This window comes from Bos javanicus, chromosome 10, assembly GCF_032452875.1.
Source record: "Bos javanicus breed banteng chromosome 10, ARS-OSU_banteng_1.0, whole genome shotgun sequence".
NCBI lineage: Eukaryota > Metazoa > Chordata > Mammalia > Artiodactyla > Bovidae > Bos > Bos javanicus.
The window spans coordinates 34548089-34575418 of record NC_083877.1 but is presented as its reverse complement, the minus strand read 5'-3'; the positions used below and the strand labels follow the sequence as shown (position 1 = coordinate 34575418).

The 27330-nt window shown below is 38.8% G+C and overlaps 3 long non-coding RNA genes across 3 annotated transcripts; 1 reads left to right on the top strand and 2 right to left on the bottom strand.

The window, feature by feature from the left end:
- Window positions 1–992: 992 nt before the first annotated feature.
- LOC133256038 (uncharacterized) lies at window positions 993–5401 on the bottom strand. The gene is made up of 3 exons (XR_009739090.1): window positions 4324–5401; window positions 3012–3043; window positions 993–1515 (listed from the first exon to the last, which is right to left on the bottom strand). It is a non-coding gene; the product is annotated as an uncharacterized LOC133256038 (long non-coding RNA).
- LOC133256037 (uncharacterized) lies at window positions 3428–5509 on the top strand. Its single transcript, XR_009739089.1, has 2 exons — window positions 3428–4275; window positions 4319–5509. It is a non-coding gene; the product is annotated as an uncharacterized LOC133256037 (long non-coding RNA).
- A 90-nt stretch (window positions 5510–5599) lies between these two features.
- Window positions 5600–26750, bottom strand: LOC133256036 (uncharacterized). Its single transcript, XR_009739088.1, has 4 exons — window positions 24462–26750; window positions 21132–21227; window positions 16128–16169; window positions 5600–6968 (listed from the first exon to the last, which is right to left on the bottom strand). It is a non-coding gene; the product is annotated as an uncharacterized LOC133256036 (long non-coding RNA).
- Window positions 26751–27330: the final 580 nt, after the last annotated feature.

Sequence of the window (27330 nt, the reverse complement as noted above, 5' to 3'; positions counted from 1 at the left end):
CAGTCGCTCAGTTGTGTCCGACTCTTTGCGACCCCATGAATCGCAGCACGCCAGGCCTCCCTGTTCATCACCAATTCCCGGAGATCACCCAAACTCATGTCCATCGAGTCAGTGCTGCCATCCAGCCATCTCATCCTCTGTTGTCCCCTTCTCCTCCTGCCCCCTAATCCCTCCCAGCATCAGAGTCTTTTCCAATGAGTCAACTCTTCACATGAGGTGGCCAAAGTATTGGAGTTTCAGCTGTAGCATCAGTCCTTCCAAAGAACACCCAGGACTGATCTTTAGAATGGACTGGTTGGATTTCCTTGCAGTCCAAGGGACTCTCAAGAATCTTTTCCAACACCACAGTTCAGAAGCATCAATTCTTTGGCACTCAGCTTTCTTCACAGTCCAACTTCACATCCATACATGACCACTGGAAAAACCATAGCCTTGACTAGATGGACCTTTATTGGCAAAGTAATGTCTCTGCTTTTGAATATGCTATCTAGGTTGGTCATAACTTTCCTTCCAAGGAGTAAGCGTCTTTTAATTTCCTGGCTGCAACCACCATCTGCAGTGATTTTGGAGCCCAGAAAAATAAAGTCTGACACTGTTTCCACTGTTTCCCCATCTATTTGCCATGATGGGACCAGATGCCATGATCTTCGTTTTCTTAATGTTGAGCTTTAAGCCAACTTTTCTACTCTCCACTTTCACTTTCATCAAGAAGCTTTTTAGTTGCTCTTCATTTTCTGCCATAAGGGTGGTGTCATCTGCATGTCTGAGGTTCTTGATATTTCTCCCGGCAATCTTGATTCCAGCTTGTGCTTCATCCAGCCCAGTGTTTCTCATGATGTACTCTGCATAGAAGTTAAATAAGCAGGGTGACAATATACAGCCTTGACGTACTCCTTTTCCTATTTGGAACCAGTCTGTTGTTCCATGTCCAGTTCTAACTGTTGCTTCCTGACCTGCATACAGGTTTCTCAAGAGGCAGGTCAGGTGGTCTGGTATGCCCATCTTTTTCAAAATTTTCCACAGTTTGTTGTGATCCACATAGTCAAAGGCTTTGGCATAGTCAATAAAGCAGAAATAGATGTTTTTCTGGAACTCTCTTCCTTTTCCCATGATCCAGCAGATGTTGGCAATTTGATCTCTGGTTCCTCTGCCTTTTCTAAAACCAACTTGAACATCTGGAAATTCACGGTTCATGTATTGCTGAAGCCTGGCTTGGAGAATTTTGAGCATTACTTTACCAGCATGTGAGATGAGTACAATTGTGCGGTAGTTTGAGCATTCATTGGCCTTGCCTTTCTTTGGGATTGGAATGAAAATGGACCTTTTCCAGTGTTGTGGCCACTGTTGAGTTTTCCAAATTTGCTGGCATATTGAGTGCAGCACTTCCATAGCATCATCTTCCAGGATTTGAAATAGCTCAACTGGAATTCCATCACCTCCACTAGCTTTTTACTCTTCTCCATATCTCCAGTGCCATTGTGGTAGGTATTCAATACATTGTCAAATGAGTGAATGCTATTTTAGAAATATAGAAAGGAATTACTATACCTGCCATTTTCCTCATTATCTTTTATTTTCTCATGGTAAACATCATTGACTTTGTGTCTATTTTTCATCCTCTCTTTTGTAAGCTATTTGCCATTAAATAGAACAGTTTCGTAGAAATATCTCTCATTTAATTTGTTATTACTGTCATTGCATATTGTCTGGACATGGGTTTTAACATCCCAGGGCACTATAAAGGAGAGAGGGCATCTGTCCAATTAACAAAGTGAAAGGCACAGATCCACTGGCCATGACCCTATGGGGTAAAACTGAGAATACTTGAGACTTTTATTAATCACAACTCCAGCCCACTCCAATCTATGTACTGTAACCATTGAGGAAATTGAAGTCAAGACCTCAGTGAATCATGTTGTAGTCTGTTGGGCAATACCTTTATTTTGGGATTTGGGCTATTTGTAGATTGCCCTTTTTTGGTATAAATGAGGAGGACTGTTTATTTCCATTTTGCAATAAAAAGCTACTGGCTATTTAGCCAGAAAGCAAATATTTTCACTCTGAATTGCTTTCTGGACATTTTTTCCAACAGCGCTTGATTTGAAGCTGTGAAACACATTACTCCTCTTCTCTCCTAGCACCCCCACCATTTCCTTTCAAGTGGATCAAAACCAGTGCTTTAAAAAAATAAAGCCAGTATTCTTTGATTGCTTCTTTACCATATGAAAGGATCAGAGAAGCTGAAATAAATGCCTTTTTGGTCCCCAAATGCTGCAGTCAGGGACAGTCTGCCAGCCAACCAGGTGTTCCAGAACATCTTGCCTTAAGCCAGCCTGCCCAGAGACTGGCAGTGAAGTATGTCTGGGCTTTGGTATTTTCTGTGTAGCTTAGAATGCTATCTTTGGGCACATTTTATTAGGCTGCACAAGAAATATTGTATGATCTGCATAGTGATGAAGTTATGTATGTCTTAGCCATGTTCTCCAGTCATAGAATATTCCTTTTGCAGGCCTTTGGATCCCTTAGGTTGTTTTTAAACTTAATTTTAATTTTCCATCTGGATGCGCTCTCCACTCCGCACTTATTTGACTAAAAATTTCCAGCCTGTTTGTTTCTGTACCATTGAAAACCTTACCTCCAAACCTATGCCCTTTACATAACCCACATACACACTCACCCCAAAACAAATTTTAAAAACCTTGAATTTAAGAGTTTAATTTCATTACCAGCTGTAATTTACTTCAGTAGCCTGGCTGTCCTTTATTTTAGTCATTTCCACCCCTGCTTGTTTCAGCTCAAGGCACTCAATCCTGATTGACTCATTGTCTAGGTATTTAGTAGATTTGTATCTTTCCTTTTTATTTTGGTGACACTGCCTAGGTATGCCCTGCCATTCTTGACATAGCTGATATTGGGAAGCCTTTGAAAGACATTTTTCTTACTTGTTAGTGACAGCAAGTGACAGCAATTGAATAAAATTAAAAAGAATAAAATACAAAAATAATTTTTACCTTTATTTTTATTTTTATTCTTCATAAAGGATCTGCATGAACAAAATACCAAAATTTCAGAAATAGCTTGAGTATTAATATTTCACATTCCTCAAAATTAGATGAACTATTTTTTTCTGAATTTTCCATAGCATCCTTTAAGTACTCTATGAATGCTTTATTATTGCTTTATTATTATGGAGGGCTGACTCAAACATTCAAATATTTTGAGTGGTAGAAAAAAAATAAACACAAGTCAATTTTATTTTATGAGTTAAAAAATTGTTTAAGCCCCAGGGAAAGAGCCAACTGGACCAAACCTGCTTTATCCCTCCTGGATCCATAATACACTTTGGCAAGGTGAAGGCTTTGAGGAATCCTACAGTAAGGAATCCTATTTAATTTGGTATTTCCTGAATTGGGGAGAGCATGAGAAAAATAAGGATCAACAGGTTATAGAAAGGTTCTGATCATTCTAAAGGTAGAGGGTGGGTGTTTTGGGGGCAACAACTCTGCTGAATGATTAGCTGGAGAGACAGAATCAAAAGCAGCAGCAGAGTTACATGGCCACAGACTGAAACCTTGGGAGGAGAAACCAAGATGTGGTCTTGAGTGGTGGGCCTCTACCCACAGAGAGGCCAAGACTAAGAGGGAGAAAAGGAGCTGAGATTACCATAGACCCTGAGCAGATATTCAGACAGGCTCATCCTTCAGGTTAGTCAGGCTTTTCCAGCTTAGTTGGATATTTGAATCATATAGCTGTTTTATCTTGCCTTGAAGACAATTGATAATTTCTCTTTTCTAGCATACATGGAGAACAAACTTCTTTAGTCATTAATAATTACTCATGTATCCCTGGTGAGTATTCATAGTCAGATTTTTAAAACAGGCTCAAGTCATTTGTCATTGTTTTTAATTTAAGCAACATCAATTATACACACACACACACACATACACACACATGCACACACTTCCCCTCCCAGCCCCACCCCCACATATATGTTTTTCATTCTGTGGGGACATGTAATGAAAGGTTAGTGTGAACTTAGGCTACACAAGACAGCTGCCCTGCAGATGTTCCAGAATTGCATTAAATGCTCTACACATTAATGTTGCCTTATAGGAGTCTGAAGCTCTCACCCCAATCCCAAGAACTTTAACTCCATTCCTCTTCGATTTATTTTCAAACTGAGTGATTAAGGGACAATATGAAAACCATATGTAGCATGACCACTAAATAGTCTTTTCTTATTCATACATAAAAACAATGGGTTGGAAAGCCAATGTAGAGATCTTGGGGCCAAGTAAACCAGAGGTTTACTTTGAAGCTTACCAGGGACATGAGAGAAACTTGCCAGTACATGGATCATGTTTGAAGAGTCAGATCAAAGAAAGAAATAGGAGTGTCAGAGCCTGGCATCTCCTGGGTTTGCACGTCCAAAGCAATTTTCATTCGTGGTCCATGCTGCATTTTGTGTCATTCTTCTCATCCCCAAATCTTCAAAATGGAAAGGCATACACTCTGTGTGAACAGACACAAGCTATCATCACATTTAAAAAAAACAGAACTGTCAACTAGTCTTTTTAGACTCCATTTGGGGTTCATTGATCCCTAGAAGATTGAAATCCCTGGTAGTGAAGTATTTCATGTCCTTTACCATGACTAAGGATATCCTCTAATTTCATTTAACTTCTAATTATTTTTTCTCTGATTTTCCAGAGTCCCCAAAGGGATAATTGTCTATATCTTTATACCCCTCTTGGAGGCAGTGAGGGAAAGGTCCAAAAGGACTCTCTGGTGAGACAGAGCGTGAGAAATGGACTAAATACACTACTGGCCTAGACATTGTATCTGCTGAGATATTAATTACTTAATTGTGTCAGCGTATTCAAGATAGTACAGGGACTTCTGGCAAACCTGTAATCTTCTGAAGTTCCAAATGAAGGCATAGACTTCTCTTGATGGCAATATTTCTTGGAGAGTGTGACTGATGTTTGTTCTCCAAACTCAAAACCTAGCAAGGAGCTTGAATGTGATAAGATGGAGAGAAAAAAAAAAAATCTGTTCCTTGATCATCTATGAATTTCTGTCCTTCTCTTTGAATGAGTCGACCCACTTCATTTTGACTTCCACAGCTCTATTTTCCCCTCTGTTTCTGCCCTTTGAAGATTCTGTGAATTTTCTAAGTCTGTTAAAAAAGATGGACGCTACATGTGTTTCTGACTTCGATTCTTGTCATAGCATTCCCCAAGATTTCCAAAAGGCCAACATCTTGAAGAAGTATGTCAAACAGCTTAGTATTTGTTTTTTGAATGTTTTAAGTGCTAGACACAACTTTGGTTCTGGATGTGCATTTAGCATTTAGTTGGAAATCAGTACAGTGATTCTCACTTTATTTTCTAGAAGAAGATTTAGTATTAGATAACCGTGTGGAGCTGGGTGACTTTCCAAAAGGGAACATACAGCCAAGGTTTTGCTTCTGCTTAAATATTGAGGCAAAGCTGCCCTCATACAAAACGAGTTGTGACAATTCAATTTCTGGCTGCATATTTGGATCCGGGACATCATTTCCCTTTGTATTTCATGATTCTGTCACTCCAGAGTTGTAGTCACTCAATGTATTACTATCTTAGATTTCAGTTTCCATAATGGGTTCATCAGAATTCCAGAATTAAAATTCTTTTTTCCTGGGAAGAAAACACAAAATCGTTTGTTTGACCCCTTGAATTGTCAGTTCATCAGTAGGCCAAGCTCTGTGCTTTGGGGCAGTTCAACAAATCGTTTTGCCACTGACCACAGAGTTGGATGGAATGATCCCTTTCTGTAGAGAGCACGGGGGATGGTCCAAGCCAGGGCATATGGGGAATGACTTCTCCTGCCATCTGCATTTTGCATAGGATCATGTAACCACCAGACCAGCAGGACCACTCATTCACCCTGTCAACTCCAAATAGAGCAGATTTCAGAAAGAAAAAAAAAAAAAAAATTGCAGCTAAATCCAAACAAAGAAACGGCTTATGTTTTCCCTTATCTTCACATCTTTGGATCTTAGGCACTAAAAATATATCTTTTCTTTTTTAAGTCAGAAACCTCCTAAGAGCTTTTCACTTTAAACCCTTTCAAAGCTTGCAGTGTGGCAGCAGAGAGCCTCCTTATATGTTTTTTGTTTGTTTGTTTATTTAAGAATTTAAAAAATAAAAAATTCTCTCCCTACCCAATTCTGACTTTTTATTGTGTTAAGCTTTTGTTATTAACCTTTTCACTAGGCTTTATTTAAATGAATCCTTAAAGGTTTGGAGTAAAATTAATTAATACATGTATATATGTTGAAGATCACATTTACATAAAATTTGGGGAAGCTGTTTTGACCAAATATATGAAACTACTCAGTAAATGGAATGGAAGTTTGGAACTCAACAACCAGTTATTTGTGGATGTGTATCTTGTTCAATCTTGTGAACAAAACCTCTACCTGCTAGGTATTCTGTCCTGTAGATAAGTAAACAAAAGTAAGGACTTAGGAGAAAATTCTGAGAAAAGTTATACATATTTTAAATGACTACAAAACACGGTATGGTGACAAATTTTTGCTGTACTCAGTTCTTATTTGTGTTTCTTCGTAATGCCTACCACATTACTCTGATAGATATTCTATTCATTAATATTGCACTTGGTGTTCTAATCAATTTCTTTGAAATTCATTCTTATTTTGTTTGTTATAGAGCCCAAGCTCCTACTGCTTACCACCCAACAGGCCAATAAATCGAGTCGTTAGGGGAAGGAGTAGTGACTCTGTTCAGAAAGCTGGCAAACCAAAGAGATGGTGAGCTCATGTCCCAAAGAGCCATCTTGCCTGAGTTAGGATTCAGGCTTCTTCAAACATATCCTGGTCCCCATCAGCCTCCAGAGGGGATGTGTTAATTTCTTCCTTTCTGCAGTCATTCACATATGGTCCTGGTCAGGAACTTTCCTGTAAGCTAAACAAAGGTATTTTAGCTTAATTCTCATTGCCTGGGAGGCAGGGTTCTCAGAGATAGGTCATTATGTGTATTTTAAGCTTATAAGCAACATCACTTTAATGATTAACTTATAGTAAAATATAAAGCTGCTTCCATGTTACAATACTGCCCTTGGTGTTTTAATTGATTCCTTTGGAATTCATTCACATTTTGTGACAATACTGACTTCTGCTGGTGGTGGCTGACACTGTGGGAAGAATGAATTTTGCATCTAATCTATAATTTATACCTTCATGTACTCTAATGAGTCAAAGTATAGAAGAGTAAAGGGCTTCCTTCATAGCTCAGTTGGTAAAGAATTCACCTGCAATGCAGGAGATCCCAGTTCGATTCCTGGATCAAGAAGATCTATTGGGGAAGGGATAGACTACACACTCCAGTATTCTTGGGCTTCCTTGTGGCTCAGCTGATACAGATTCTGCCTGCAATGTGGGAGACTTGGGTTTGATCCCTGGGTTGGGAAGATCCCCTGGAGAAGGGAAAGGCCACCCACTCCAGTATTCTGGCCTGGAGAATTCCATGGACTGTATAGCCCATGGGGTCGCAAGGAGTTGGACATGACTGATTGACTTTCACTTTCATGTAGAAGAGTGATGGGAAACTAGAGGGAGTGGGAAATATTAGTAGAAAGTTTCCTGCTGCTGCCTCTGTCTAATGTCACATTGGTGGCCAGGGATTTTAAGTGATGCTTCACTTGTCAGAGTGGAAAACTTTAGCATAAGCATCCTCTTAGAAATCCTAGAACAATAGCATCTCTTTACTTGTTATTTTCTTGGGAAGTTCCAGAAGAGAGGATAGGAGAGAAGGCTGGTTTTGAAAAGGAAAAAGAAAGCCAGTCTTTTTTTAAAAAATTATTTTATTGAAGTATAGTTGCGTTCATTTCTGCTGTAGAGCAGCATGATTCAGTTAGACATAAATATACATTTTTATATTCTTTTCCATTATTGTTTATCACAGGCTATTGAATAGAATTCCCTGTGCTATACAGTAGGACCTTGTTCTTATCCATTCTATATATAATAGTTTGCATCTGCTAATCCCCAAATTCCGATTCATCGCTCTCCTGCACCTCATCCCCCTTGGCAACCATAGTTTGTTCTGTTTTTGTGAGTCTGTTTCTGTTTCAGATAGGTTCATTTGTGTTATATTTTAGATTCCACATATAAGTGTTATCATGTGGTATTTATCTTTCTGACTGACTTAGTGTGATCATCTCTAAGTCCGTCCAGGTTTTTACAGATAGCATTATTTCACTCTTTTTTTACGGTATTCCTTTGCATATATGTAATATCTTCTTTATCCATTCATCTGTCAGTGGGCAGTTAGGTTGTTTCCAGTTTTGGCTATTGTGAGTAGTGCTGCTATGAACATAGAGGGGCATGTGTTCTTTTGAATTACAGTTTTGTCCCAGATACGTGCTCAGGCATGCGACTGCTGGATGATATGGCAACTCCTTTTGAGGAACCTCCTACTATTTTCCAGAGTAGAAAGCCCATCTTTACATCTATATCAGCACAGCAGGTATCAGCTGTAGTCTGTACCCTATAACCTCAGGGTCTCAGCAACCATGTACTTAATAATATTAAGGACTTGGTGAGTTACAAAAGTTAAAGCCAGGTCTATAGTCAATGTGCATCCATCCTTTCCTGGAGATAAGACTGTTGGGAAAATATTTGTGCTTTGTTATCTCTAAATCTTGCAAGAAGCTTAATAGTGAAATAATGATAATACTAATAATACCAGCAGCTGACAATCATTGAGTGTTTACTAGAAATCAAGCAATATACACTTTATAATGAAGCACTGTATAACTATTATCTTACTTAAGCTTGATTACCATTGGGCTTCCCTGGTGGCTCAGATGGTAAAGAATCTGCTTGCAGTACAGGAGACCCAGGTTTGATCCTCTGGAGAAAGGAATGGTAACCCACTCCAGTATTCTTGCCCGGAAAACCCCATGGACAGAGCCTGGTGGGCTCTAGTCCATGGGGTTGCAAAGAGTTGGACATGACTGAGCGACTTCCACATGATTCTACAATATTGTAATTAGTATCCCTACCCTATAGATAAGGAAATTGAGGCTTAAAGGTGACACAGCAGGTCACACAGCTGGTGGAGTGGGAAAGATGGTAGTTTCAAAAAGATATGTCCAAGTCCTAATGCCCAGTACTTGTGAATGTGACTTTATTTAGAAATAAGGTCTTTGTAGATGTAATTAAATCAAGGATCTTGACATGATTATCATCCTAGATTTAGTATATGTGCTAAGTCGCTTCAGTTGTGTCCGGCTGTTTGCGATCCCATAGACTGTAGCCTGCCAAGCTCCTCTGTCCATGGGATTCTCCTGGCAAGAATAGTGGAATGGGTTGCTATGCCCTTCTTCAGGGGATCTTCCCGACCCAGGGATTGAGCCTGGGTCTTCTGCATTGCAGGCAGGTTCTTTACCATCTGAGCTACTTAGGAAGCCCCCTTGATTTAGGGTGGGCCCTGAATCCAACAACCATCCTCCTTATAGAAGAAAGGAGAAAGATATTTGTGTCTCACACAGAGGAGGCCATATGAAGATGGCAGCAGAGACTGGAGTGCTGCATCTACAAGACAAGAAACATCCAAGATTATTGGCCATCAGCAGAAGCTAAGAGGCACGAAATGGATTTGCCCTCAGAATCTCCTGAAGAAAGCACCTCTGGCAACACCTTGATCTTAGATTTCTGGCTTCTAGAGTTGTGAGAAAATAATTTGTTATATAAACCACCCCATTTGTGGTAATCTGTTACAGCAACCCTTGGAAACAAATACAGCTAGCAAGTGATGGAATCAACACTTAAAACCAAACACCAAAGCCCATATTTAGAGCCCTATTCTTTATACCTCTCCCATATTGAATGTAAATATCATTGTGGGTTTATAGTTATTTGAAAAAAGCAAATGGATGAATTTTTTGTTTTTCTTTCATCTCTTTGGAAAAATGTTAGTGAAAGAATACACGTGTGATAAGAATGGTTGTGCTGTTGGTGGACAGCTGTTGGGAAAAACTGTGAGCATGCTCCTATAACATTTCCCTTGCTGCTGCTAAGTTGCTTCAGTCATGTCCGACTCTGTGCGACCCCATAGACGGCAGCCCACCAGGCTTCCCCATCCCTGGGATTCTCCAGGCAAGAACACTGGAGTGGGTTGCCATTTCCTTCTCCAATGCATGAAAGTGAAAAGTCAAAGTGAAGTCGCTCAGTCGTGCTCGACTCTTAGCGACCCCATGGACTGCAGCCTACCAGGCTCCTCCGTCCATGGGATTTTTCCAGGCAAGAGTAGTGGAGTGGGGTGCCATAATAGCAATTCATTGTAAGACCAGAGATGTAGTATTTTAGATTCTTTGATTGGACATACTGCTAAGACTCTCCTAAAGTGATAAGGGCATGTATTTAATGAATGTATCTTCAAGTCTCCTAGCCCAGGTCACCCACTAAGTCAGTCTCAACACAGAAAAACTGTCGAGGAGCATCCCTCCTCAGTTCTTTTCTTTTCTTCAGTAGACATGATTATCTTCATTTATAAGCTTTTCATTTTAATTGTGCTTGTGGTTTACTCTGCAGAAATGTCAAGAAGTGAAGAAAGGTAAGGGTGAGTGAGCTTGGACAGGAAAGAGATATTACCCAGGACAAGAGGACAGATGTGAGAGGAAAAAGAATTACCAGGAAAATCACTGAAGGAAAAATACATGACTCTGGCGGTGCACATTTGAATAAGTTAGTTGATTTGTACTTTTTCTGCCATCATGGTTAAAAGAGTAGATATTAGAGGACATAGGGTAGAAGCGTGGATTGTTCTTTTTTTCAGTTCTCATTAGGTTTTGGTTTTGTAAGAAGTCTTCTTTTCCAACCCCCTTTGTCAGCACAATCCAGTGGCTGCAAACGTCTAACAGAAAGGTCATTCCTGAAGTTGCTAACCTTTGAGGATGCCCAGTGAAGACTCTCCAGTCTCAGTATGCTAAAACCAATGGCTTTCTCAGTGTAGCATTATTGAAATGGCAGGACATTTGTACAGCTTTTTTCTCCCTAAACCATTTTGTCTCCTTCTTGTAGAGATTATTCCTTGTTGGATCTTCCTAGCATTGGAATTACTGTCCCTATCTTTTGGAGGAAGAATTGAGACACAGGGATGTTGAGTAGCTTGTCCGAGAACATGTGGTTCTCAAAGAACCCAAGGGTCTTGGGATATTTCATGATCTTCTCCTAAGTGGAGGATATTTGAGAGTTGAGTCTCTGCTTCACCACTCTGCAGGCCATTCCAGGCCAGTCTAAGTCTGGTGCTATTGCTGACAACTAGCCGTAGAAATGCTTTAAGACTTGGATGCAACAGTAGACTAAAAGCACAGGGAAGGAAAATGGATTAAACATCCATTTCATTCCAGGAGAGTTATATGTGTCTAGTTATAGAAAATGCCCTGGAGTTGCCAAGGTTGAGTTTTTTTTCTTTTTCCCTCCGTTTCCTCTGGGGCAGATTAAACTAGAGATTTTTTTTTTTTTTTTTAATGCTGTTGACATCGTTAAATTCTAAACCTCCCTCTGCTCATACCAGGAACTTTCCAATAGCTAAATATGAACAATTTAGACCTAGGTTCATAAGACAAAGTGAATCTACTAATATACAGTTGTCCATTTTCCCAGCTGTTAAAGTGCAGATTTCCAGGAACTAAATTAAAATTGACGATTGCCAGCAACTATTTCCAACCAACTGTGTCTTGGTGCTTGAATTTAAGGAGGATGTGGTTAAAGAACTGTAAGAATATTTTTAAAAGAGAAGTGTCTCTTGAGAAACATAGATAAAATACTTTATTCTATTATAATTACCTTACTCTTTGTCTTTATGATTTTAATATCATTTTCTTCAATTAAAAATTATCTTAAATCTGCGTAAAATTCTTTGGTGTATATGAACACAGAAAAGCCTAAGAGGAGAGAATATAAATTACTTGTAACCCCACCATTCAATGATAGCATTTTGAGGTATAGCCCTCTAGTGAGTTTTTGTATGTGTGTGCATATATGAAAGCACATGCTCGTGGGTGTGTATGATTTTACAAAATCAAATCCACTATTTTAAAATATGCTTTTTTACACTTAGCCATATATTATGAACATTTTTTTCCATACCTTTATTCTATGGCATCCTTTTAAGTGGCTTTATAATATTTACTTAATTCTTATTATTGATTTTTACTTTTGAAGTATAAATAATGTGATTAATATTTACTATATAAATCTTGAAAAATTTATGATTAACTTTCTTAGAGGACTTTATGAGTAAAGGAGTATACGTGTATTGGGGCTCTGGATACATCTTGTCGTGCCATCTTCCTAGAAAGTAGGAAACATTTGTACTTTTCTCCAGTAGTAGTTTGAAGCCCCCATTTTCCTGCACCTCAGTGAGCCTATTTTGTTTCAGTCATTGCAGTTTGGTTAGCAAAAAAAAAGTGTTTTCTTGTCTAAGTTTATATCTACTCCTAGAAAGGATAAGAATTCATCTTGTTATCTAGTCTTTTTATTTCTTTTCTGAATTGTCTGTTAATTAGGTTGAACATATTTTTAGGTCTTTTGTTATTTCTGTTGCTGATTTTGAAGTGCTTTATAGTTAAAAAAAATCTTTTTTTCTGTCATGAATTTTCTTTTACAATCTGTGTGTGTATGTGAATTTTCCATTTGCTTTTAATTCTTGTGGATGGCATTGTTGACATTCAGTGGTTTGCTTTTTCTGCCAGATCTGTCACTGTTATTAATATATTTTATTGATTCTATATTTAAATATTTGAGAACTTCTGTGTCCCAAGATCTAAAAAATGTTCATATTTTCTACCAGATTTTTAAAACAGTGCTGTTGTTTAGTTCTTGAGTTTGTTTGGGATTTAACTTCATGTGTTATGAGGAAAGAAAACATTCTTGTTTACATCTAGCTAAGTATCTAAATAAGCCATTATTTCTCTAGTGATTTGCCATGATCCCTTTCATATACCATATTTTATATGAACTTGCCTTTGTTTCTGAACTTTAAATTCTGTTCACTTTATCTATTTATTGCAAGCTTTCCACCACTGTTTAAATTATTATTGTTTCATAATATGGTTTAATAACTTGAATGAATTCCCTCTTATTGTTTTCATCTTTATCTTATTATTTAAAACTCTTTTCTTGGATATTTTAAAAGATCATTCTTTCAGGAAAATTTTAGAATAATTGTAAAAAAAAAAAAAAAAAGAATGTTCCATTGGTATTTTGACTGAAATTGCAATTACATTTAATGTGTTAACCTGGATGATTTGATACCTTTCCAGTATTTGCTCTTATTCAGACTTGCTCTTTATTTGGGAGTGTACATCCTCTACAGACATTTCCTGAGGTCATAGCAGATACTTCTAATTCTCCACAGGGTGTAGACATCAAATGTTCCAAATGTACCTCATAATTTGACCTAGAGGCTGCCTAAACATTAGCATTACCCTGTGGTCTGGCCAGTTAGCAAAGGCGAAGCACGCAGGCTAAGCTCACACTGCTTTTCTTTTAAGTAAGGAACTTGAATTTGATTAGGCAAGGAAGGAGGAGTAGCATGATCAGTGACAGGAAAGCAGGTGATTTTTTTGGCCCCTTCTTTAGTTGATGGAGAGATCAATTACCACAGAGTAGGAGGTGAATTTCCCAGTTTAGGAGAACTGTGCAAAGATTGCTTTTGTTGCTAAAACAATTATAAGAAAAATAATGTGCTTTGTCAATAGGGAAGATGCATGTATCTGTGCACCTCAGATTTGGTGTTCTGCTCTGATACTCTATTCTACACTCACCATTTGCTCTTGGGGTGATTACAGAGTAAGAACACAGGTAAGAACAACATCTCTCATGAACAAATTCCATGAAAAATTTTGTTTCAACTTTCACTTTGAGGAATACAAACAGATTAGCTGTTTATTTGAGGAAGGTTCTAGGAAAAAGTAAAACCCTACAGAAATGAGTGAGGAGGCGGGTGGCGGGTTGGGCCCTGTTCCTTTGTCCACTCTAGGTTTTATATAACCTTGCATTTTTGATGTTCATGATATGGCATAAAACACAAATATTGTCTTTAGTATGTTTAGCCTCTAGGTGCTGTTTTTTTTCTCTTTGGATTGGAATCTGCTTTTGTAAAGAGTTTCTTTGGGGTCAAGAGTGTTCAATACTTGTAAGAGGAGTTGATCATGAGGGATACAGGCTGTAGGAAGGACACTTTTCTCTGTCATAGAGTCAGCGGGTGAGAATAAAATAAGCATCCTTGAATTGCTGTCCTTCTGGGTTAGAGTCCTGCTTTTGGCTTTCTGAGATGGATAGAGGAATTTTTGCTTCATTTCCCGAGTTATGAGCAACTCTCAAAAACAGGACTTTGTATTTTTGATCTCTACAATGTCTCCAGTACAGCATGAGGCAAAATAATGTCAGGAGACATGAAAAATGTGTTTCTCGAATGGCCAGTCCAGGTTCGATGCATGATACAGGGTGCTCGGGGCTGGTACACTGGGATGACCCAGAGGGATGGTATGGGGAGGGATGTGGGAGGGGTGTTCAGGATGGGGAACACATGTACACCCGTGGTGGATTCATGTTGATGTATGGCAAAACCAATACAATATTGTAAAGAAATTAGCCTCCAATTAAAATAAATAAATTTATATTAAAAAAAGAAATTTTACACCCCCCCCCCAAAAAAAAGAAAAGAAAAATGTGTTTCTTTGGAAAATTCTAGATGTGAAATCAAAGAACAAAACAAAAGAACACCTAGACTATTGGTTTAAACAAAAAGCCTTCTTGAACAAAAGATAATATGAATTTGGTTTCAACCAAGTCTTATTTCCATCTGTCCTATTTTATCTGGGATCCCCAGAAGTATTTATGTGTTTCTGCTGGGAAAAGGAAACAGATGTGAAATTAACTAAGTATAAGAAAAGGGAAGATGGATAGGTACAAAATAGAGGGACAAATAATATGCTGCAGAGAGTACAGAAGTAGGAACATTCATTCTTATTGTGGGGAATGAGGGAGAATTCTAGAAAGGAGATGGCATTTGAGTCAGACTTAAAGTATTTAAATTCTTTGAGAATTGGAGGAAGTGGGAACATTTTAAACTGAGGGAGTCACATAAACACCAGCCCAGAAGCATGAAAAAGCTTCCTGCTTGAGAATGTGCAGTTTCCAGAGGCATTGACTGCAGGGGGAATATCACAGGGAGTGCCCTTGTCAGACCTGACTTAAGAGCAAAATATGCTGATGTACAGCGAAGTAGCTTCTTAAGTGCAAAATCAGGTTCAGATTACTATCTGAGGATGACACCTTGGAGTCCCAGAACATCATAAGAAATAGGCATTGACTGAAAATGAACAGAAACCTGGGAGGGGAAAAACGCTTCAATCAGTCTTTATGCTGTCATATAAATGGGTTTTTCAGACCACTTGGAATCTTAGAAGATTCTTTTTATTTTATTCTGAATATAATTCACAGAGCTTTAAATGAAAAATAAAATTTCTTAGAATCTATTCCATATGGAAAGAAGCACCTTTTGGTGGTTAATAGTGACCATGACTTGTCACTGATGTGAATTTTCTGCACTGGGAATACCAAACCTTCTCTACTGGTTAACATTTTACTTAAAGCAGGTTAAGCATAGACCCAGACTAGACAGAGTTGCTCTGGAGAACAGGTGAGTTGTAACAGCATCCCTTGCTTTATGGTTCTATAATAGAAGAACCGAGAGACATTTTACCAGCAAATGGAAAATCTACCTTATGGCATCCAGATGTCATTCTTATTTTACAAGGATCTGTATGTAAAAATTTTTGCCTTTTTTTTTTTTTGGTATATTCATTATTTAGCTGTTATCTTTGTGGAGGCACAACATCTTTCTTGAAGGTCTTCCAAAAATAGCAAATGAATTGGGGAAAAGAAGAGTTGAGAAGTGTTTTGTGTTAATCACTTAATTGTGTCAGCATTGAAGTACTGATGCATTCTGGGTCAGGGAGAAATATTGAATGCAGAAGTAAAGAAGCAAGATGGGAGAATACGGACAATGAGTGCTCACTTATGTGAGTGCAAAGAAGTGACTACTTACCTTCCCCAGGTGATGGTCAAAATCTGAGGAGCAGAAGTTCAGCTGAAAGGCAAATGAAAATGTGTTCATCTCCAAATTTCTCCAGAAATCAGTGGCTAAAAGAAAATCCTACTTCTCTCATGTAGTAAGGAATAGGTTAACTGAAGACACCATTTCTACTGGTGATCACTTCTGAAAGAGCTGAAAAAATCCACATGTATTTGTCACAATAACAAAGCTGTTCCTAATGAAACTTCCCCGGTTGATTCAAAAGTAGTTTAAGCTGATGATCTTGCATTGCTATAGAGCCATTATTGGGAACATTACAACAGTTATACTTGAAAAATGAACACATACTTTTTGATGGAGATTCCCAAAGGAGGTTTAATTTTATTGACATAAGCCATAAGGACAACTTAGTTAGTTCAGTCGCTCAGTCATGTCCGACTCTTTGCTGCCCCATAAGCTACAGAACGGCAGGCTTCCCTGTCCATCACCAACTCCCAAGCCTACTTAAGCTCATGTCCATCTAGTTGGTGATGCCGTCCAACAATCTCACCCTCTGTCTCCCCTCTTGCTCCTGCCTTCATCTTTCCCAGCATCAGAGTCTTTCCTAATGAGTCAGTTCTTCACATTAGGTGGCCAAAGTACTGGAGTTTCAGCTTCAGCATCAGTCCTTCCAGTGAATATTCAGGGTTGATTTCCTTTACGATATACTGGTTGGATCTCCTTGCAGTCCAAGGGACTCTCAAGAGTCTTCTCCAACACCAAAGTTCAAAGCATCGATTCTTCGGTGCTCAGCTTTCTTTATAGTCCAACTATCACATCCATACATGACTACTGGAGAAACCATGACTTTGACTAAATGGACTGTTGTTGGCAAAGCAATGTATCTGCTTTTTAATATGCTGTCTAGAGTGGTCATAACTTTTCTTCCAAGGAGTAAACATCTTTTAACTTCATGGCTGCAATCACCATCTGCAGTGATTTTGGAGCCCCCAAAGATAAAGTCTGTCACTGTTTCCATTGTTTCCCTATCCATTTGCCATGAAGTGATGGAATCAGATACCATGATTTTAGTTTTCTGAAAGTTGAGTTTTAACCCAACTTTTCAACTTTCCTCTTTCACTTTCATCACAAGGCTCTTTAGTTCTTCTTCACTTTCTGCCATAAGGGTGGTGTCTTCTGCATATCTGAGGTTATTGATATTTCTCCCAGCAATCTTGATTCCAGCTTGTGCTTCATCCGGCCCAGCATTTCACATGATGTACTCTACATATAAGTTAAATAAGCAGGGTGACAATATATAGCCTTGATGTACTCCTTTCCCAATTTGGAACCAGTCTATTGTTCCATGTCCAGTTCTAACTCTTGCTTCTTGGACTTCATACAGATTTCTCAGGAGACAGGTCAGGTGGTCTGGCATTCCTATCTCTTGAAGAATTTTCCACAGTTTGTTGTGATCCACATAGTCAAAGGCTTTAATGTAGTCAATAAAGCAGAGATAGATGTTTTCCTGGAATTCTCTTGCTTTTTTGATGATCCAACGGATGTTGGCAACTTGATCTCTGGTTCCTCTGCCTTTTCTAAGTCCAGCTTGAACATCTGGAAGTTCATGGTTCATGGACTGTTGAATCCTGGCTTGGAGAATTTTGAGCATTACTTTGCTAGCATGTGAGATGAATGCAATTGGTGGTAGTTTGAACATTCTTTGGCATTGCCTTTCTTTGGGATTGGAATGAAAACACCTTTTCCAGTCCTGTGGCCATTGCTGAGTTTTTCAAATTTGCTGGCATATTGCGTGCAGCAATTTCACAGCATCATCTTTTAGGATTTGAAATAGCTCAACTGGAATTTCATCACCTTCACTAGCTTTGTTTGTAGTGATGCCTCCCAAGGCCCACTTGACTTCACATTCCAAGATGTCTGGCTCTAGGTGAGTGATCACACCATCAAGGTTATCTGGGTCATTAAGACCTTTTTTGTATAGTTCTTCTGTGTATTCTTGCTACCTCTTTTTAATATCTTCTGCTTTTGTTAGGTCCATACCATTTCTGTCCTTTATGAGCCCATCTTTGCATGAAATGTTCCCTTGGTATCTCTAATTTTCTTAAAGAGATCTCTAGTCTTTCCCATTCTATTGTTTTCCTCTATTTCTTTGCATCGATCACTGAGGAAGGCTTTCTTATCTCTCCTTGCTATTCTTTGGAACTCTGCATTCAAATGGGTATATCTTTCCTTTTCTCCTTTGCCTTTCACATCTTTTTTTTTTTTTTCTCAGCTATTTGTAAGGCCTCCTCAGACAACCATTTTGCCTTTTTTCATTTCTTTTTCTTGGTGATGGTCTTGATCACTGCCTCCTGTACTGTCATGACCCTCTATCTGTAGTTCTTCAGACACTCTGTCTATCAGATCTAATCCCTTGCATTTATTTGTCACTTCTGCTGTTTAATCATAAGGGATGTGATTTAGGTCATACCTGAATGGTCTAGTGTTTTTCCCTACTTTCTTCAATTGAAGTCTGAATTTGGCAATAAGGAGTTCATTGTATGAGCCACAGTCAACTCCCAGTCTTTTTTTGCTGACTGCATAGAGCTTTTCCATTTTTGACTGCAAAGAATATTATCTGACTTCAGTATTGACCATCTCATGATATCCACGTGTAGAGTCATCTCTTGTGTTATTGGAAGAGGGTGTTTGCTATTAGCAATGTGTTCTCTTGGCAAAACTCAATTAGCCTTTAACTTGCTTCATTCTGTACTCCAAGGCCAAATTTGCCTGTTACTCCACGTATCTCTTGTACTTTTGCATTCCAGTTCCTATAATGAAAAGGACATCGTTTTGGGGTGTTCGGTTTAGAAAGTCTTGTAGGTCTTCATAGAACCATTCAACTTTTGTTTCTTCAGCATTACTGGTTGGGGCGTAGACTTGGATTACTGTGATATTGAATGGTTTGCCCTGGAAATGAACAGAGGTCATTCTGTCATTTTTAAGATTGCATCCAAGTACTGCATTTCAGACTCTTTTGCTGACTATGATGACTGCTCCATTTCTTCTAAGGGATTCTTGCCCACAGTAGTAGATATAATGGTCATCTGAGTTAAATTCACCCATTCTAGTCCATTTTAGTTCACTGATTCCTAAAATGTTGACGTTCACTCTTGCCATCTCCTGTTTGACCACTTCCAATTTGCCTTGATTCATGGACCTGACATTCCAGGTTCCTGTGCAATATTGCTCTTTGCAGCATTGGACTTTACTCTATCACCAGTCACATCCACAGCTGGGTGTTGTTTTTGCTTTGGCTCTGTCTCTTCATTCTTTCTGAAGTTATTTCTCCACTCTTCTCCAGTAGCATATTATGCACCTATCAACCTGGGGAATTCATCTTTCAGTGTCCTATCTTTTTGCCTTTTCATATTGTTCGTGGGGTTCTCAAGGCAGGAATAGTGAAGTGGTTTACCATTCCCTTCTCCAGTGGACCAAGCTTTGTCAGAACTCTCCACCATGACTCGTCTGTCTTGGGTGGCCCTACAGGGCATGGGTCAGAGTTTCATTGAGTTGTACAAGGCTGTGGTCCATGTGATCAGATTGGTTAGTTTTCTGTGATTGTGGTTTTCATTCCCTCTGCCCTCTGATGGAGAAGGATAAGAGGCTTATGGAAGTTTCCTGATGGGAAAGACTGACTGAGGGGAAAACTGGGTCTTGTTCTGATGGGCGGGGCCATGCTCAGAAAATCTTTAATCCAGTTCTGTTGATTGGCAGGGCTGTGTTCGGTCCCTGTTGTTTGACCTGAGGCCAAACTATGGTGGGAGTAATGAAGATAATGGTGACCTCCTTCAAAAGGTTGGACAAAATTCAAGGACAACTTGAATTTGGTAAATGCTAATCTATATCAAGTTTAAAATTTACCAAAGAATGAAAGAAAGTGAAGTTTCTCAGTCATGTCCAACTCTGTGACACCATGGACTGTAGCCTATCAGTCTCCTCTGTCCATGGGATTTTCCAGGCAAGAATACTGGAGTGGGTTGCCATTTCCTTCTCCAACTCTCTCTCTCAATTTACTTGAATGAATGTCCATCATTGGTTAGTGCTTAAGAGAGGAAGTATTATCTTGTCAACTCAGAGATGAAAGAAATTTAAAATCCTTTTTCAAGTGTTTTGCAATAAACCTAAATTAAAAAAAAAAGTATTTGAATTCTTATTGATTCAGAGAATCAATCACAAAAATTCCTTATCTCTAAAAGAATCTGGTATTAAGTTTGTGTAGCACAGAGTACAAAATTTTGCTCTTCATTTTTATTGATTGAATTTTATGTCAACTCTCTGGGCTCCATTTCATAGATAAGACTTGGGGAGATTAATAATGGAACCACAATTAGGTGGCTATTAAATGACAAGATGGACTCTGAAACAAATATTCTCACTGCAGATGCCATCCCTTTTCTGCTAAACCAGATGTTTTAACCTTGACCCTTCATTTCTTCAAAATTTTTCAGCAGGAATTTGCAAATTTTTAAAAAGCTTTCCAATAGAAGATCTTGAGGCAAGTTCATGGGCTCTGAGGGAGCCATCCTTTATTTCCTGTTTCAGCTGGGATTTTTGGTTCTAAATCTCCCCCTTCTCTGTTTTTACCTACTCTTCCTCTTCACCGTTTTTCATTTCCTCCATTGGCTTCATCATCATCATCATCGTCATATTTCATCATCAAACTCAGCTTGCAAACGAGGCAGAGGCTGTGATGACAAAATAGGAATAATTTTATGCTACCTCTCTCTCTATTTGTGCTGAAATTTATCTTGTTATTATTGACCAAAGGAGGGAAAAATATAATTCTTTCCTTTATTCCTTCTTTCTCTGTCTCTGTAAGACTCTTCTCTTTTATTTTATTGTTCACTTTACTCTTTACATCTTCCTCATTGTATTAGCTCTCCCCCAAGATCCTAACCACAGAAATTCCAAAGCAGCTGTTTTTTTGGACAGAAAAGCCATCTGTCTCCCTGCTTGGGCACCACCCTTACATACCAGGGATGGACAGGCTGTTCTCATCTCTCTGCCTCTGAATCTAGTTCACCACCTTCATAGGCTTCATTCCACAGGCCACACATCAGCTTGTGGCTTCTGTAATATGTAAGATATATTTGTTAAATTTCAGATCAGGAGCAGAAACCAGTATATTTTGCCCATGTGGGCATTACCAACCTCCCTCCCCCAAATCACTGTCAGCTGTATCAACAAAGAGAGCTTTAATTTGAAATCCAAACTCTGAGATCATAGTTTCTTAACTGCAGGAAGTCTTCCCCTAAAGTGAGCCATATCAAGTCTGAGATGCTCAGAGTGGCATGTGGGGATCTCTCTGGATAGAGAAATGCATTTCCCCCCAGACGTGGGATTTCCCTTCTGGTCTATTCTAAGTATCAGAAAGCCTCCGTATAAAAGATAATTTTGTTTAGGCAGTGGAAATTCATATCTTCCAGAAAATCACAGATACGCTATAAACAGCAGCAACAAGAACAGCGGTAAAAGATGCTTTAGTTTAATTTTGGCCATGTAGTCATTGGTCCCTCTTAGGGAGAGGTTCAGAATCTCTGTGGCTATAGGAAAGAGCTGGTGATGCTCTGCTCAGAACCCCCTTCAACAATGAGGGACTCATTCTTCCAGCAGCTGGAAGGGTGGCAGCTGAATCATTGATTCTCCTATAGGAATTGCCCTTGGCCATCAATGCTACCATGCTCAAGGCCACGAACCTTCCCCAGGGACAGCCTGCACCTAATGCCTTGTCCTCAAGCTTCAAGGCAGGACGAGCCCCAGAGCTCCCCATAGGACTAGCAGGGTTCGTGCTAGTCCTCTGTGCACGCATTACAGCTAGTCTCTGTCTTGACCCAGTCCTAAAAGCTCTCCCTAAAGACTCTTGCATGCAATTTCAGAGCTTCAGAGTCTTTTCCCTGGGGAACTTGACCTACCACAGAGTCTTCTGAAATAGTTAAAATATGTTAGGACTTGCTGGGATAAAAAGCCCCTGGATGTTTGCCACAGCTATTCTCCCATATTCCAGGGAATAAAATCAGAAGCTTCTCACAAAGAATTCTTAGAACTTCCCATGTTGTGAAAGACACCAACTCTATCTCCAGTCTTCCCACAGAGCTGAGATGCAAGCTGACCCACCAGGTATAGTAGCGATATGTGTCATTTCACTCTTGTTACCAGTTCCTTTAAATGGGGGACATTTTGATCACCAGATTCTGAGGAGGAGTCAGAAAACCTTCTCTTATTACTAGCTGTAGATCAGTAATTAATTATTTTATCATATGGTCTAAGAATCATTTTCTCAAACATATGACAACTGTATACATGTGATATACAAAGTGAAAGTGAAAGTCTCTCATTCATGTTGACTCTTTGTGACCCCATAGACTACACAGTCCATGGAATTATCCAGGCCAGAACACTGGAGTGGGTAACCTTGCTCTTCTCCAGGGGATCTTCCTAACCCAGGGATTGAACCCAGATCTCCTGGATTGCAGGCAGAATCTTTACCAGCTGAGTCACCAGGGAAGCACAAAGCATAATCATTTAAGAAAATTCTTTACATTAAAAACTGGACATTGATAAAATTTTATCCCCAAATTACTTTTGTTTCTGAGAATTGTAAAAGGATACTATAATGGTAGTTATCATTTATTGAAAAATTATGCAAGTACCTTATATACCATTAAAAATATTAAAGAGAACAATTCAGATGATATGGACAAATTTTAATACTTCATGAAGTGAACAGTCAGTCTCCTTTCAGAGAACTGAAAAGTGAAATGGAAGGCAGGGAGCTTTTATAGAATAAAGAATAAGAAAACAAGGAAGAGAAAAATAGAAAAATATCTGATTGGCTGGCGCTACTTAGCCAACTTTGTTTGGGGTGAAAAGGCCCAGAGTTGGTTTGCTGTTCAGAGATGGGCTGACTAGATATACTGTGCTTCTGATTAAGCAGAGCACTTTATAGGGACAGAAATGTTATCTAAGTTTTGATTTGCTGATACGGTACCCTGGGCAGGACCACCTCCATCTTGGGCCTGGAAAGTTATTTTCAACAGTCTGATCATTCACTTTTCAATTCAAATGGTTTGATCAAAAGCATCCATCTTAGCATGACTCGGCTACCATGGCCTCTTAGGTCTCAGTGCGGTATTCACAGTGACCTATCATGCTCCTGTTCTTCAAGCTGGTTACATTATTCTGTTCTCTTTTGTTGTTCTAGTTAGAGACCATCAGTTGGCTGGTCAATATTAGAGAATATAGCATGTAAAGGAGATAATACTAATTATTAGCAACAAAATAATGTCCACAGTTTGGAGAATGCTTCTGAGACCCAAACCAGCTAGAATCATGAAAGTCAAGAAATGATCCTATGGAGATAGGGGTGGATGTCTGTGCGTATGTGTGGTTACTTCTTTAAGCCAGTTGACTTGTTTATGCATTTTGTGTAACTGTCTCCACTTCCCTAGAAATATGTATCCAGAAAGCTTATTGCAGAGAAATTGAGGGTTGTAAATTAGGGAGAAGCTTATGATGGACAGAAAGAACTACATGATTACCAGCATCATAGGAAATTCAACAGTTGGTTGGAGTTTGGATTACCCTCCTTTTTAATGGCCTGAGATATTTGAAAAATGTTTCCAGGCCAGGGAGAGACAATAAGTGGACAAAAGAATCATAAAGACTCTATACGAGTTAGGAAAAGTAGGTCAGAGCGAAGAGGAGGAGTGAAAGGAATGTTCCTGATCCTCCTGAGCCAGTGTCTTGGGAAGAAGCAGTCTGCCTTGATGTTTGCTACTTTTGTTCCCAGTCAATTTGATATCCAGGTCTACAGTGTCTGGGGCTTCCCTGGTAGCTCAGATGGTGAAGATCTGCCTGCAGTGCAGGAGACCTGGGTCCGATCCCTGGATTGGGAAGATCTCCTGGGGATGGGAATGGCTACCCACTCCAGTGTTCTGGCCTCAACAGTTCCATGGGCAGAGGAGCCTGGCTGGCTACACTCCATGAGGTCGCAAAGAGTCAAACCCAACTGAGCAACTTTCATTTTCAGTGTTCACTTCCCAGGAAGCGCTAGTGGTAAAGAACCTGCCTGAAAAGGCAGGAGACATAGAAGACATGGGTTTGATCTCTGGGTTGAGACGACCCCCTGGAGAAGGAAATGGCAGCCCACTCCAGTATTTTTGCCTGGAGAATCTCATGGACAGAGAAACTGGCAGGCTATAGTCCATAGGGTCACACAGAGTCAGACACGACTGAAGTGACTTAGCACAGTGTTTGCATAGACCAGATGTCAGGTCAAGCCTTCCTAAGTTGTGAAATACATACCCAAGTTGTGACACCTGGTAATTTGGCAGTGATGTCAGTTGGTCAAGCATTTTGGGTAGAGTCCTTTTCTTAAACCTCACTTTTGCAAAAGCATCAAAATAAAACTAGAACCATCTGTAGATAACAAAAGACTTAAAAATGCCCATGGTTAAAGATCTCATGAGAGCTTATTACAACGAAATTGACAAGCAAATTGGTTATTTCTATGAAATAACATTTTAAAATAAGTGGGATTATGCCTGATAGCACCATACTATGACATATCATATTTTTAGGAATTTTATATAATTTCTGGAACATTTATTAATAACATATACCCATACAAATATAACCTTAGAAGTTTAAACTTCACTTCTTAATTGATAATACTTCCAATGTGATTTTACATGTCAATTAGCTCAACATGTCTATCTTTATAAGAAGAGACAATAATCTTTTTGATATATTCTGGTGGCCATCTGGAAAATCCCAAAGTTAGTTTGAGATCAAAAAAACTTCATTTAGAATTTCATTTTTTGGAACTAGTTAAATGTCAAAGCTTTTATCGTTTGACTAAACAGCATCGCGGAAGAAATAATACTTAATTATTTATTTAAAGTGACTATAGAAGATTTTAAAGGTAAATACAGAAGACTGACTATTTGTGAATGAAATAGCTACTTTTAGTACTGAAAAGATTGGGTTTTCTTAAGTAATCAAAGGCCTGATAAAGACAGTGTGGAGCAGAGTTAATCTTTTAGGTAAGACACAAAATCCTTGCTTTCCAGGAAGATTACTTAAAAGGTAAAGGTGAATCCTGTTTACAATATTTTTTTTAAAAGCAGACCAATAATCTAAAGAAAAGTTTGTCCTTTTAACAGAGAGAAAACCAAAATCTAATTTTGCACCAATATACTTTTGTTATTAAAATGCATTTTTAAAGAAAGCTTAAATCAAGCCATTCTAATCTTAGCTAGATTAACCATATATAAAATCTAATTTCCTAAGATTCCTTTTCCACAAACCTCTTGTAACTTTTTAATTCAGATTTTGTCTTATGTTTTCCCCCCTATTGCTCATTCTGAAACAATCAGTTGTTTTACTTTAAGGACAAAATTACTCTTTTCCCCTTAACAAAAACACATTCCATACCTCATCTATTTTTGTACCAAAACCACACGCTACTTTCCTTACAAAGAGATTTTTCCCTTATTATTTCTAGTGAGTGAAAGTGTTAGTTGCTCAGTTGTGTCTGGCTCTTTGTGACCCCATGGACTGTAGCCCGCCTGTCTCCTCTGTCTGTGGAATTCTCCAGGCAAGAATACTGGAGTGGATAGCCACTCCCTTCTCCAGGGGATCTTCCCAACCCAGGGATCAAGCTGCAGGTATCCCACACTGCATGTAGATTTTTTGCATCTAAGCCACTAGGGAATATATTTTTTTCTAGTAGTTTTAGTTACATATATTAATTAGAATTTGTAAATAATTAATTCCTAGTAAAACTAAAAAGTAAGAAGTTGTACACTGTTACACTTAACATTCTGCAAACTGACAAATTTGTAAATACATTTCGCAATTTCTAGAAGTATATACTTCTTCATAGTAAATTTTTCAATGTGAAACAAAACATTTGCCAGTAAATCCAAATATCTTTAGTTCTTTTGCAATAGGAAGTCAAATGTGAATAAACCCATATTTAGTAATTAATGTTTCAATATTTTATGTTATTTGGAAATGATGTAGATATTCAGCAAATGTTGTCTACTGAAAAAAATTTCACAGTGTAAAAGCTAAGAGCTATGTTTTATTTTGTTGACAAAACTGAGGATTTCCTCGGAAGTAAGCCTCTCAGTGGGTGGGTCATGGTGGAGAGATTTGACAGAATGTGGTCCACTGGAGAAGGGAATGGCAAACCACTTCAGTATTCTTGCCTTGAGAACCCCATGAACAGTATGAAAAGGCAAAATGATAGGATACTGAAAGAGAAACTCCCCAGGTCAGTAGGTGCCCAATATGCTACTGGAGATCAGTGGAGAAATAACTCCAGAAAGAATGAAGGGATGGAGCCAAAGCAAAAAGAATACCCAGCTGTGGATGTGACTGGTGATAGAAGCAAGGTCCGATGCTGTAAAGAGCAATATTGCATAGGAACCTGGTCCATGAATCAAGGCAAATTGGAAGTGGTCAAACAAGAGATGGCAAGAGTGAATGTCGACATTCTAGGAATCAGCAAATTGAAATGGACTGGAATGGGTGAATTTAACTCAGATGACCATTATATCTACTACTATGGGCAGGAATCCCTCAGAAGAAATGGAGTGGCCATCATGGTCAACAAAAGATTGCGAAATGCTGTACTTGGATGCAATCTCAAAAATGACAGAATGATCTCTGTTCGTTTCCAAGGCAAACCATTCAATACCACAGTAATCCAAGTCTATGCCCCAACCAGTAACACTGAAGAAGCTGAAGTTGAACGGTTCTATGAAGACCTACAAGACCTTTTAGAACTAACACCCAAAAAAGATGTCCTTTTCATTATAGGGGACTGGAATGCAAAAGTAGGAAGTCAAGAAACACCTGGAGTAACAGGCAAATTTGGCCTTGGAATATGGAATGAAGCAGGGCAAAGACTAATAGAGTTTTGCCAAGAAAATGCACTGGTCATAACAAACACCCTCTTCCAACAACACAAGAGAAGACTCTACACATGGACATCACCAGATGGTCAACACCGAAATCAGATTGATTATATCCTTTGCAGCCAAAGATGGAGAAGCTCTATACAGTCAGCAAAAACAAGACCAGGAGCTGACTGTGGCTCAGACCATGAACTCCTTATTACCAAATTCAGACTTAAATTGAAGAAAGTAGGGAAAACCACTAGACC